Source organism: Podarcis raffonei, chromosome 4 (genome assembly GCF_027172205.1).
Source record: "Podarcis raffonei isolate rPodRaf1 chromosome 4, rPodRaf1.pri, whole genome shotgun sequence".
Lineage (NCBI taxonomy): Eukaryota > Metazoa > Chordata > Lepidosauria > Squamata > Lacertidae > Podarcis > Podarcis raffonei.
This window is the reverse complement of record NC_070605.1, coordinates 54656937-54671993: the sequence shown is the minus strand read 5'-3', so window position 1 is coordinate 54671993 and position 15057 is coordinate 54656937.

The following is a 15057-nucleotide window of genomic DNA, read 5'->3' as shown; positions in this document are numbered from 1 at the left end:
CCTGACTCAATTGGTTACGCCTCCTCTTCCTTGGTTGGCTAGGGTCTAGTTGGTTGGTAGCTGTTGGTTGGGGGTCACAAGTCCTATGATTTTGATAAGAGATATCGGAATGTACAAATTCTTTTGAAAAAATGGACAAAAACCTGTTCGTGAACAATTTGTACATAGGGAAAGTGGCATTCAGTTTGCCCAATGGCATTTATCACAAATTATTTCATTAGTTTCAGTCATATTCTTTCTTGAAATTGAATCTTAAGGAACAGCAGTTGCAGCGATTAAAATAAATTTCTGAAACTTAGCATTGAGGAATACAGCTCTCACAAAGGAAACAGAAGCCCTAAAGTGAGGCAGAAGGGAAAGGGAGGGGAAGAATGAGAGAATCTCACAGCATTAAACACCACTTTCTGTGGAAACAATTAGTGATGTAAGTGTATTCTTGAAAATGAACTACTTTAGAATGAGATTACTTACAAGCATCGTCTCTGCTACAATACCCATAAAGAGTCCCGCAATTCTGAGAAGTCCTCTTCAGAGACAATGCTTATTGGAATTCATAGACAATATTTCATGCTGTACTCTTTGAAATTAGCTAATGTTTGGGTCATGCATAGTTTTCAAATTGCAAAATCTCTAGGGCTTTGCTGTAGGGAAACCTGATGCAATGTACAAAGTATTTAAACCGCAAAATATATTTGTGGCTGCCAACCAATTGGAACTTCTAGAACTACCAGTATATGTCAAGATGGACCAAGCTTCCACAGCCAAATATGGCTAAGAGCCTCATCCTAATTTGCCTAAAGCATAAATATTTTTGTTGTTGTATATTATAGACAACCTTGCATTCCATTCCACCTAAGTCCCTGTTGCTGCAAGGGGATTACCTTTGCTTAGAAAACTAAGCAGGGAGGTCAATAAAACAAAATTGTTATTATGCATATCCAGCTGGCCAAGGGCTTTGGCTATTTCTTGATTTACCAGTGGCAAAGCAAAAAGCGGGAAGATTCCCTCACCCTCATACATTTTCTCTCTCTCGCATTCCAATCACCCCAAATTCTGGTTTATTTAGAAGAATTTCTAAAAAAACAAATAAATCTGTGAGATGTCTTTCAGTCAGCCAGTTCACTGTAACCAATATTCCCACTCTAGAACCCTTGTAAGGGGCTTATCAGCCACCAGGCTCTGCAGATCAAAATGCATCAAATACCTAGGGTGATTTTGGTTTGCAAAACATCTATGAATCCCTGTTTTGATTTGTGATTTTTGGAACTTGAAGTACTACTGCATTTGCCTGGTAAGGGCATAAAGATGAACAAATGGGATCCAGTTAGTTTTGTCATGGCCTGATGATTATCACCTTGTGGTGAAATGGACACAGATTTTTCACTGGTGACACTAGTGTTGTGGAATGCTATCCCATCAATATTGGCAGTTGGGCTCTTGAAGACACACTTGTTTAGATCACCATTCCTCTGATCTACTGACTTGAACCCTCTGTTTTAATTGCTGTATTAACTCTTTTAATTGCTATGCTGCTTTAATGTTCTGATGTAATTGTTTAATTGTGAATTTTAATTATCTGTGTTCATATTTTTTGTAATTTATTTTTTATTTGTAAACCACTTACTGTAAAAGTAATCTTGGCAACCAACTGGTTTTTAAAATAGTATAATTAAATCAACAACTAATATTATGATGATCACAAATTTATATATTACCCTTGCTCCCAAATAGGAGCCCAGATGAATATATCTTCTGGTTTTGTTAGATCACTTGCATGAGAGGATCCACAAATATTTTCTAAAATCCAAAGTTGCCACTAAGACATCTGTTTCATCTTTTGTGAATCCCAATGGGAATGGCAAATGTAAGCTTATGGAGTGAGCCTATTTCAACTGTTTGAGTACTTGGGAAGGGATGAGCAAATGGATATTGTTCATTTTAATCTGACATTTTCAAGTAATAGCTCACAATAGTTACTGTAGTGATATTCCCTCAGCTTCAAATGAAAAGATGCGGAATTAGAAGGAAGCAAAAACTTCTCTAGGATTATGCCAGTTAATGCAATTAATCATGTCAATCAAAGGAAAATCACAGTGGACATTTGCTGGAATTACTTCATATGGAACATAGGTCAAGATGGGCAATACTATACAAATACTGAATATCCATTAGCTATAACATTAATTGGAAGCATTAGAAGATCCAAGAAAATATTAACAAATGCCAGTCTAAAAGATTTCAGCTGCCACTGTATGGAAACACATTCTTTATAGGAGGAAAACATACCACAGGGACCATTTGATGATGTTGTATTACAAGAATATTAAGGCCGGTTCCTGCCCTCAATTCAGCTAAGACTTGGTTTAAATCTGTGTGGTTCCATTGATCTCAACAACAGCATTGATTTATCTTTGTTCTGGATTGCACTGCATATCTGCAATTTAAGACTGCAAAATTTGCTTCACAATGGAAAATGGATGTCTTTGATTGTCTATATACATTTCCTGAACACAGAGAGAATGAAATGCATACAAAGTGCTCAGATATTGCTCCTAGACCCACGGTGTTATACAGGGGCTTTGTAGTTTGAAGGGAAGTGTTTCATGCATGCACTATGCCATGATGTGTGGCATAGAATCCCCCTGATTTCAGACAAGGAAGTATGTTTTCAGGATTTTGTGCTATAATTTTTGTCCAAGAGACTTTTCTTCTGCGTAAACAGCATGCATAGGATCAAGGTGCTAGAAGCACTGTGCTCCATCTCCAGATACATTTCCCAATCATTTTGTCTCCAGTAGCAGTCTTGAAATCTTATACAATTGCCCCTACTGAAGCAGGCATGACTGCTTACAAATAGCGGTTTTAAAACTGCACATTGAAATTGCAATCTATGTGCTACAAGTCACAGGTATCATGGGTATTTGCCAGTGTAGTCCTGTAACCACCACTAAATTAGGAACCACCTTTTCTAGAGAAGGCAGACTGAATTTACTATTAGCCAATTTTGTCTTCCCACTGACCCTCCCGCCAAACTGGAACCAGACAAGAATCACTTAAAGGCACTTTGTCAGACCTGTTGCCACAAATCTACCTACTTTGATGATGTGTTTTACCCTTAGGTGAAGAACAAAATCTATCCGGTTAATATTCAGATCTGTTGGAGCTGAAATACTATAAAACTGTCCTCATTTTAATGGCTCCAGGTACATTATAGAAACTAAATGACTGTAAATTACCTCTTTGAGTCATTTATGTTCCAAACTGGGCCACGCAGACAGCAAACATCCATTTGATTGCTCTCAGCAGTGCCTTAGAATTACAGATTAATTTTTAAAAGTTCTCTGTTTGTTAGTCTGCTTTGTCTAAATTATCTTGCCATGAGTGAATGGGATTACCCTTTGTATTAAAAAAAGGTTTGATTGTAAGTACAGAATGATAATTCAAAGGTGACAAAAATGATCCAGGCACTATATGCCTTTTAGAAGACTTTCCCTGCTTGCAAGTTGTACCCTTAGATTTCTAAAAAGGCTACAAATGCATAGGTAGCGGGAGAAGGAAAGGCAAATGCAAAAATGTTGGTGAAATAATCTTTTAGGATACATAGCACCATGCTGGTCTACATTCTCCAGCCTCAGCTGCAGAGTCAATGCAAGCATGTAGATATGCTTGGTCTTCAAAGTACTTAACATTTCAAAAGCAAGCTTGTAGCAATTAGTGCTTGTTGTGTGATGGAGTCTGCTGTGTTCACTGAGCCAATTAAGAGATCAATTAGTGCAGTACAGAGTGCTTAGAGAGGTAGTCTTGGGTGACATCGGTCAGGTGAGCAGTCCATATACAATAGAGTACTGGGACAGCTAAAGTGCATTTAATGGCTGTGAATTTAAAGGGGGTACTAAAACACTTATCTCACTTTCCGAATCTAAAAGCAAAATCACATTTGCTGCATTATTTCCTTTAGAAGCCTTTTTACATCATTGAAGCACTAAGTGTAGATGACTTTTGTCTCTGTGCTGTGTGGCAAGTTCACTTTGCTGCAAATTTAATATACTCATTAAAAATAGTTCTTTATTCTCAGGTAGCAAAGCACAGCATAAACCATCACATATAAGCAAGGTTCATTGCAAAGTCTATTTAGCAGGAGTGTAAGATTGTGTTCTTAAATTAGGTGCCTTTTCTGAAAATTGCTCTCAGAAGTCAGATTAAGGAGAGGCACTGGGTTCCTTTGTGTGCTGCTTTTACTAGTTCCCTTGGTGTCTACAGGTTGCTCATTTATCTTCTTTTTGTTGTTGTTGTAATACTCAACACTGATTGTCAGAACATTTCTAGAATTATTTCTATTATCATCATTATTATTTGCATAGAATACACTTTTTGGAGTAGTGTAAACAAAAATGTCATTTCCCCAAGCAGTTTACAATTTAAATTTAGGCCAGTGTCCCAAGAAGCTTCCAATTAAGTGTGGAGAGCAGAGTGGGTTGATGCAGGAGGAGGAAGAAAGACAAAGGCAACTGTTGCCAACAATAGAGCCACAGGTCATCCTTTTTAAAATTCCATATGCAAAGTGGCTCCACTATTGCAGGCACATGGGAGTAAGTAACCTGGGGCATCTCCATGCTGATGCCCAGTCCCTTGGGAAGCCCCATCCATTCTACTACTTGCATCCTTTTTAAAAAAGAGAAATTGTGTGAGCAGTCCCTGTGAAGGATTTGTCTGGCGCCTTCATTATACATCTTTAGGCGCCAGGCGAAAATGTTCCTCTTCAACTATGCCTTAAGCTGATTAATATTCTACAGCCTTTTAAATGTGGTTGTGGGAGGGGGGGGGCTATTGTTTTCTTTTCTTTTGTTTTTGTTTTAACTATTTATTTTGTGCTCACTGGAAGGACATATCCTGAAGTTGAGGCTCCAATACTTTGGCCACCTTATGAGAAGAGAAGACTCCCTGGAAATGACCCTGATGTTGGGAAAGATTGAGGGCACAAGGAGAAGGGGACGATGGAGGACGAGATGGTTGGACAGTGTTCTCGAAGCTACCAGCATGAGTTTGACCAAACTGCGGGAGGCAGTGGAAGACAGGAGTGCCTGGCATGCTCTGGTTCATGGGCTCACGAAGAGTCAGACACAACTAAACAACAACAACATTTATTTTGTGCTTTTTTCCTGCATTTTCATCTTGTGAACCGCCCTGAGATCTATGGATTAAGGGTACTATATAAATTTAATAAATGACAACAATAATAATTTTGACACGTGCACAAATCAAGGCAGAGAAATGGAAGGCAGTGGGGTGGGATATAAAAGGTAAAAAGGACCCCTGGACGGTTAAGTCCAGTCAAAGGCGACTAGGGGGTTGCGGCACTCATCCTGCTTTCAGGCCGAGGGAGCTGGCGTTTGTCCACAGACAGCTTTCTGGGTCATGTGGCCAGCATGACTCAACCGCTTCTGGCACAGCGGGACACTGTGACGGAAACCAGAGTGCACGGAAATGCTGTTTACCTTCCCGCTGCAGCGGTACCTATTTATCTACTTGCACTGGTGTGCTTTCGAACTGCTAGGTTGGCAGAAGCTGGGACAGAGTAATTGGAGCTCACCCCGTCACACGGATTTGAACTGCCGACCTTCCAACCAGCAAGCCCAAGAGGCTCAAGTAGCTTAGACCACAGCACCACCCGTCTCCCTATAGGGGTGGGATATGCAAAAATGTGATTAGACATACTTACAGTCAAACTAGGGATGACACAGAAGATCTCTAAACGGAATCTCCCTTTAAAAATGATTGCAATCAGGAATGCTGAAGCAGGGACAGAAATTCCCAGTGGTGTAGTCAGATCAGTTTAGACTGTGGGCTTCATGGTCCTACCCAGGGTGGAGGTGTCTTCAGATGACAATGTTTATTACTTTGCTTCTTTCAAAATGGGGTAAACTGTCGAGTAGCTGTGTTTGGGGGCTCTCCTGATTACCGTGGTTAATGGGACCCTGAACCTAGCTCAGACTGGCTGGGTGGAAAGGAGCAAGTTCTGTAGCTGCTGGGGTGACTGAGTGAGAAGGGTAAGACCGCCTGCATGGTCTATCATCACATTTTGGGTGCCATCTGCAGTGACAACGCTAATAACTTTGCTATGGCTGGGTACAAAATTGATACTGTGCATGGAATCTGTGACCAGCAGCTGTATCTCCTGTGCTCCAGAAGCGGAGTTGATAGTGCTGCAACTGAAGAATGTTCCTGACTTGGCTGCTACTGTGGGGAGCACTGTTTGCTTCCTATAGCTGTTTTTCTTTGATGTGAATCTTTAGATGTGACTTCAAATTGTCCAAGTGTGCAAACTTGTAACTGCATGATGTAACAGCATGATTGCAGTGCACATTTCCTGGGAAGAGGTTCGGAAATGGGACAGGTGCTTTTACCAAACAGCCAATAAACACAGCCTGGGGTAAGGACATCCAATTGATCATTTGAAATCTTGATTTACAAAATGTTTATCACAGGGATTTCAGGTTTGTGCCAATAGGTGGCAGAGCAATCTGTTACTTTTCCAGCTTTAAGGCTCTGTGTTTCCCTGCTGCACAGACAGAAATACCAAGCAGAAACAAACTAACGCTGGTAATAATGTTCAAGATGTAGATATATCAGACCTGGAATTGTTTTTCCTTCTAACTGAGCATTTAGTCACTTGTTGAGATGCGTTGAAATGAACCTGGGATAATGTCCCATGGGTGAATATGCTGGTACAGAGCATAGCTGCTTGATCGTTCTTTATAAGCTGTCTCTTTTAAAGATTTTGTTCATAAAAGCTTATCAAACTCATGAGTCTGTTATTCACTCTTAGTTCACACTGCCAAGTGAAACAAACCCTACATGTAATTATTACATTTCTATCCAATTCCTGTTGCGGTTGCTGGTGGAGACAGTGATCATAGCAGTAGAGCAGCCGATTGCATCTAGTGCCATGTGCATTGCACTTTTACACAGTATTAGATGACAGGCCTCTGCCCCAAGGAGGTTACAGAATTTGATGCAAAGAAGAACTCAGAGGAAAGGAGCAGAACTGGAGTCTTGTGAAAATATAGACTGAATATTCATTTGTATGTACACGGCTACAGTCTATATGCTCCTTGGCAACATAATAATATATTAAAATACAAACTATAATAACAACTCTTTAAAAAGTTACAGAATATAGTTTTTTAAAACAATACAAAATGAACACCTGTGGCAGAGACCTCATGCTCTGGTTTATATACACTTATTGGGAGTGAGCCATATTAAACACAGTGGAACTCACTTCTGAAGAATCATGCCTAGGATTGCTCCATTAGCCTGATTTATAGTGTGATATGCCCATCTGCTGACATCACTTGGTTCAAGAGCAGTGTGGGAACTTAGGAGAGGTGGGGGCTGTTACTTTTGTCATCCAGAGGTGAATCCAAGGAATCAGTTTATCCCAGCCCTAGGCAAAAATCAAGAGAGGTGTGGGTGAGGGCTCCCGTGCATAAAGCAGGGCTTCTTATTTCTTCTTTAACAGCAGCTTCTCAACCATGCTGCAAACCACTTTTGGAACGCCCTCGAGTTTCTAATCCTGTGATTGAAATGGAAATTTAAAGAAAAAACTTGGCAAGTTCCATCCACAGTTAAACACTTTTCAGTCCCATTGATTTGAATGGGACAATTAAACACTTCCCTAAATCTCAGCCATCAAAGTTGACACATTAATTTGGCTAGATGGCACCCATTGTTTTTTATATTCCTTAAGAGAATGCAAGCACACTAGTGCTTTTCTGCATGCTCAGTGGACACACACACAGTGTTTTCACTGGTCATTCTGATCTAGCACTTTTCCTATTTTAGCGAGGCTCATCCATTGCACTCTGGGTATGCAAGGAGTCCAAAGTGCATTGTTTTTCATATCTGCAATGCACCCACATGCATAAAGTTGAATGTGGATAAGCACTTCTCCATATACGGTCAAAGGTATGGTAAATGACCCCTGTGTGGTTGAATCTAGTCAAAGGCAACTATGGGGTGGGATCAGATACAGTGGTGCCTCGCAAGATGAAATTAATCCGTTCCGCGAGTCTCTTCGTCTTGCGGTTTTTTCGTCTTGCGAAGCACGGCTATTAGCGGCTTAGTGGCTTAGCGGCTATTAGTGGCTTAGCGGCTTAGCGGCTATTAACGGCTTAGCGGCTTAGTGGCTTTAAGAAAAAGGAAACAAACTCACAAGAACTTGCAAGACGTTTCGTCTTGCGAAGCAAGCCCATAGGGAAATTCGTCTTGCGGAACGACTCAAAAAACAGAAAACACTTTCGTCTTGCGCATTTTTCGTCTTGCGAGGCATTCGTCTTGCGAGGTACCACTGTAATGTGGAGAGCTACCAGCTTGTGCACATAAACCTGCATGTATCTACGCATGTTGCAGGCATGTGCCAAGGCAGGAGCAGAGTCTGCCACATACCTCCCCTACATGCATTTTTTCAATACATGGGATAGCTTGAACATGGAACATGGAAAGGTTAAGAACCATTTGTTTTCATTTTAAACAATCTCAGCACATATGGTTATGAGTGTTTTGAGCACTATGACTTCTGTATTAAGGTATATCATTCCACGTGGGTTGTGGTGGATTATTATAATTTTTTTGTGGGGGGAAAAACAAAACGCCACAGAGGTCAATGTGGCTGAGACAAGATTTGATCTTCCTCAAATTGTAATGAAAGGTGGTTCCTGGATATAGCTGGACTCAACACCCATCAGCAACCCACAAAGTTGCTCTGATTAGAATCCAGACCAGAAGTTTCCAGCTAACACTTTTTAGAACGCTGAAATATAACCTGTTCTTATGTGTGTGTTTTTCACCAGTGCTGTCTGGAAAAAGAAATATCACTTAATCTTATGTAATTCAAAACATGTCTCATCAAGCAGGTATACACACCAGTGAGAGTTCAACTGTGGTTTACCTGTTGTGGGGGAGGACAGGTTCATTCTCTCTGCCTGTCTGAATCATAGGCCCTAATGAAAGATGCGTCTCGTTATGGTATCTAAGCATTAATTCTATCGTAGACATGCCAGAGTGCTTGACAGCGCAGCTTAATACAGGAACAAGCCAAGGATCTGTCTTGATGTTTTCAGGCAAAGGAGCAGCCAAAAAACTGAACCTGCTGAATATACAACTGCAGTTTGGGGTGGGGGATGTAAAAATATATAATGTTTCATACTTAAGGTCACTGTGACCACCAGGAAATAATACCAGACAATTCAGACTGCCACAGCTCTACTCTGACACCCCCTCACTTATGGGCATGTAGCCAAAACCATGAGAGGTTTTGAGATAAAGCCAGACTAAACGCTTCATTAGCTTGCCCACCTTTAGTCAGGAAATAGCTTTTTTAAACATTAGCATTTGGCACTATGAACTCTCATAAATTACATTTCTACTACATTTTTAAAAAATGCTTGATTATTTCATATGCTCTGGCATTTATAACGTACCATGCCCTTTGTGGACTTTTCATTTTAGGGTTTATTTCTGTCCTCATTTAATTTAAAAAGCTGAACTCTCTTCAATAAATATTTACCACCTTTTAAAGAAAAGGCTTCCTAAATGAAGAAATATGAGTAAGAGTGGAAGATAAACAGATTGAATGTGAGCAACTGTTCTGCCTCCAACAATTGCTAAATGAAAACAGATATTTTATGTGAAGTCGCTGAACTTAACCATGATTCAGAGGATCTTTTTAGATGAGCTGCCCTCTTAAGGTGGTTTTTCCCTTGTGAAAAAAAGAGAAAAGACAAACAGCACACTGCAAGCATTAAGTGACTGAGCAGCAAATAGATCTGGAAAACTCAGTTTTCAAAAACATCTGTTGCAGGGAAAAATAACTTGTGGGAAGTGGAAGTACACAATTTTGTATCTCAAAATCTTTGAACACTCAGCTCCGGAGTACACAATTAATAAATTGGAGACCCAATCAGCCACAAATAACTGACAACCACAAAATCGAGCACAATATTGTATAGGCAAATTTCAGAAATTCACTGTATTGTGAATATAGTGGTGCAAATCTACATTGAGAGTCTTGCCTTCATTCAGTCTACATGCAGCCTTTAGCTACCTTACTGAAAGTTGTGATGGTTTCAGCTATTGGCTAGAACTGTAGAGTTCCTGGTTTTGAGCACCTCTCCAATCCAAATTACAAATGAATCCCTTTTTGAAACACATTTGGCAACTTCACTCCACACACCACCAGCTAAACTTCCAATGGTGGTGGCATGTGTAAAAGACCCTTCCCAAATTACCTTAGCAGATGGGGAGATTATTGCAGGAGAAGATGGTCCTTCATGTACCCTGGACCAACATTAATGACAAGGACAAGGATTTCAGACTGGGCTCCTAAACAGAGGAGAAACTAGTGAAGCTAATATAACTAAGTAACATGTTCCAAAGGTCTGGCTTTGACCCAAAGTCTAGCTGCATCATTTTGCAGTACAGTGGTACCTCAGTTTTAGAACAGCCCTGTTTATGAACTATTCGGTTTACAAACTCTGCAAAACCAGAAGTAGTGTCCTGGTTTGCGACCTTTACCTCGGTCTAAGAACGTAAGCTGAACTGTGGAAGGGCACTGGTGGAGGGAGGCCTCATTAGGGAAAGTGCCCCCTGGTTTAAGAATGGACTTCTGGAATGGATTAAGTTTGTAAACTGAGGTACCACTGTAGTTGGGACCTCTTCAAAGGCAGACCTGTGTAGAGTGCATTACAGAAGTTCAGTCTGTTACTTGGGCATGAGATACCTTGGCTGGGTCCTCCCTTTCCAGAAACAGTCACAGTTGGTTCTGTAGCTGAAGTTGCTCAAAAGCACTGCTGGCCACAGGATCCAAAAACAAGTACGGACTCAAGAACTCTTACCAGGAGCACTTTGGTCTTGTCTGATCAATCTGTTAATGACCTGAAGCAACAATTCTGAATCTCCACAGCCTGCTTGGGAGCTGTTGAAAATGGATGATAGAGCCGGGCATTATCGTCATGTAGACAATATGATAGGAGGTGTTTCATATTGGCAAGAAGTGCCTGAGTAGTCAAGCAGAATGAACAAGATAATACACTGACTGACCACATCCTGGTGTAGGTTGTCCACCAGGGTGACCAAAACGGCATCAGTTAACAAACTGGACACAAACCAGAATGGAATGGATCCAGATAATCACAATTATCCCTCAAAAGCATGGAGTTGCCACCACACTCTTGAGCACCTTGAGCAAAATGAACCCATTACTCCCCATCATCCTTTCCAAACCTGCTTTTCTCTTATAAAAGTGACTGTTGTAGTGTTGCTATCCAGATCTAATATGAAGTTCTGCTCAGAAAAGTAGCAGGAGATTAAAACCAATCCAAAGGTGGGTGGATTTTTTTTTACTGATTTTCATAGAATCATAGAGTCGGAATAGACCACAAGGGCCATCGAGTCCAACCCCCTGCCAAGCAGGAAACACCATCAGAGCACTCCTGACATATGGTTGTCAAGCCTCTGCTTAAAGACCTCCAAAGAAGGAGACTCCACCACACTCCTTGGCAGCAAATTCCACTGTCGAACAGCTCTTACTGTCAGGAAGTTCTTCCTAATGTTTAGGTGGAATCACAATTTTAAGTACTTACTCTGATTGACAACTCAGAGGCACTATTATAATGGGTAAGTCACAGAGTACTTTAAAGAACAATGTGGAAATAACTGTGGAACAAGAATAAGTGTGAAGAAAAGGACTTATCCTTATAATTAGAAATAAAAACTCCAAACACACTGGAACACCCAAGTGAAACCTTGATAGGATCATGACAAATTACTTCTAATAAAGCCTTGACACTTTGTGCCATTCTAATGTCATCTTTTTGATAATCAATACTGCTGGTCTTTTATTCCATAATGTTCATCGTTAAATATAAACAAATAGGGACTACAAAAAAATCCAATTAGAGTGGTATTCACATAATTTGCAGATTAGCATTTTTGAAATGCCCATCCTCTGAGTGGAGACTGGGCCATAGAGTTTTCCAATTATACAAAGCAATTAGGGAAGATCATCAAGACATTTCTCAGGTCTCATTAGTAAAAGTGTTGGTTGTTACAGACATCTTCCTAGATCACAATAGTGTCTGGGCCTGATGCCTCCCACACACTCTTTTGGGAGGGTTAGACAATGACTCACTTATGGTAAAAACAACTATCGTTCCTTTTACTGCTTTTTATTATAATATTCTTAATGTAAAGGAGTGGGGGTAAAATCCCTGATGGGTCATACTATAAAACATACTTGTAAATACCAAAGTCTCTGTATCTATAAATTGGGCTGCAACCTATAAAGACATTCACCACCACCCTGGGCTAACATTTTGTACCAGACTGAACTGTTTTCCAAAAATAAACCACCCCGTATGGGCTCCCTGTGTCATCTATAAACAGAGAATATATTGTCTCCTTTTATTTATTTTATGTAATGAAACGAATATTCCTTAAAAATTGTAGTAGAGTGGTTAGCTGAAGAATGTTTACACGCCCCCCCCCCCCCAGGATATTGACTTTTTAATACCAGGACATGGTAGGCTCCAATTAATTTTCAACTGGTTTTGTAGTGGTAATGGGCAGTATGTCAACAATGGTGTTAGCAACATAATTTGTGAGAGGTTAAGGGTAAAATCCATTGCAGGAGCAAGGTTCCTAGCAGGGTATTTGCAGCAACCAGATGGGGTGAGGGGAGGATGGAGAGGGATCATGAATGGGACATATGAGCAGGGCTTTTTTCTATATTAAAAATGTTTAGGGGTACTTTCATTCCGTCTGAGACTCAGGAAACACAGTGACAAGAAATGAGGCTGCCATTGGGCGTAACAATGGAACTGACAGTTCACTACTCAATAGAACTGATGATTCATAGTGCTAGAGAAGAAACTTTTTTAAAAAAATGTTTAGGGGTATGTGTACTCCTGCGTACCCCCAGAAAAAAGCACTGCATATGAGTAGGACGAATTGCACCTAGGCCTGTTGGGAGTCTGGGTTAGCAAAAATAGAGGAGATTATTGGTTGCCAATGTGGGAAGAGGTGGGTCAAAAGAGCTGGTTGGCCCATGCAGAAGCCAGACTATTGGTCAATGAAATGTTCCTCTAGACTGACTTGGGAGTGTCTGGGTCTCCCTCTCTCCCTCTCTGTATTCTCATCTTTCTTAATACAGTATGTTGTTATTCTCTGGGTTCATACCTAGGACAAAATGCATGAAAAATGTGAGTTGTTCAACCCGACCAGGGTTCCTCCTTCACTCCTTGTATTCCTGGCACCTAAGACTGAGTTTTGGAGATACAGCAAGTGGAAGATAAAAAGTCCCACAAAAGTCCCCTGCTGCTGTGGCTAAGTGGCTAGGGAACTGCCCTGTGGTGTTTGTGATATGGGTTCAACTCCCAAGAACTCGCTCTCTTGATGTGACTCCCTCTCTTGATGTGACATTTTTGGCTAGGCGTGCAAAAGCTGAGTGGGCACATTTCCTGTCTCCTCCTTTCAAGACACAACTGCAATTCACAGTGTGACTGGGAGGATGATTCCCCTATGCTGTCTTGGCAAGGCGCTTGCCGAGAGAGAGGAGAGATTACTCTGTGCATCGCGCTTCCTTCAAAGTGGCAGTTGGGACAGAAAAGTAATGTATGACAGGTCCAGGCTGTTTTGTAAGTTTAACAGACAGGGGAAACGGTGGAGTGATTCCAGACTGTAAACAAGCCATCCCACTGAAGCAATGACTAGGATGAAAGGCATTCTTTTGGAGTTCAGTCTTGAGTGGCTCTCTGGGATCATGTTTCTGGCATCTCACACAGTTGATGATGCAGGAAAGCCAAGTTTAGAAACTGTGTGCATATTCTGAATCAAGGCTGGCATGCCACTCTGAGCAGCTTCTCGTGGAGGATGTCACAGGATAAAGCCAAATGCTTCTTTTACCCTGCCCAACTCTCTGCTGGGAAAAAGATGGTGACAATAGGTTGCATCCAGCACTTCTGTTGTACTTGCATAGCCAATTTCCGCATGTACTAGTGGTACTTTCTTCTCCTCTCTTTTGCGGTCCTCTACACAGCCTCATAACCTGCTGGAGCAGAATTTGGGTTTGTTCATGGGGAGAGGAGAGGGTAAAAGGTAAAAGTAAAGGACCCCTGGACAGTTAAGTCCAGTCAAAGGCAACTGGGGTTGCAGTGCTTATCTCGCTTTCAGCCCGAGGGAGCCAGCGTTTGTCCACCGACAGCTTTCCAAGTCATGTGGCCAGCATGACTAAACCACTTCTGGCACAACGGAACACTGTGACAGAAACCAGAGCGTACGGAAACAGTGTTTACCTTCCTGCCGGAGCGGTACCTATTTATCCACTTGCACTGGAGTGCTTTCGAACTGCCAGGTTGGCAGCAGCTGGGGCAGAGCAACAGGAGCTCACCCCATCACGGGGATTCGAACTGCCAACCTTCCGATCAGCAAGCCCAAGAGGCTCAGTGGTTTAGACCACAATACCACCTGCGTCCCTTAGAGGAGAGGAAGGGGAAGTCTTACTGTGGGAATGCAACCCTAGGTGTCTGACACAACTATTAAAAAACTTTTCTGCTTACACAAGACTAACCAGTCATGGAATTTAGTTATGTATATTGTTTTTTAAACTTTCAATTTTCTCTATATTTTGATAGTTTCTGTTGATTGTATTGGTCTTTTCTCATCAATATTTTATATTATTTTATGCACGTCATTTACACAATGGTGTGGTGTAGTGGTTAGAGTGTTGGACTGTGCCCTGGCAGACCAGAGTCCAAGCCCTCCCTCAGCCATGAAGTTCACTGGGTGACCTAGGGCCAGTCACTCACTCTTAGCCTAACCTACCTCATAGGGCTTTTGAGAGGATAAAATGGAGGGGAGGACTCTGTATACCACCTTAAGCTCCTTGGAGGAAAGGTGTGATATAAATGAAATAATAAATAATAATAATTAACAGGGTTTTCTATTATTATTAAGCAGTAGACACATCTTGGCAACTAAATGAAAATAAAACGGTCCAAA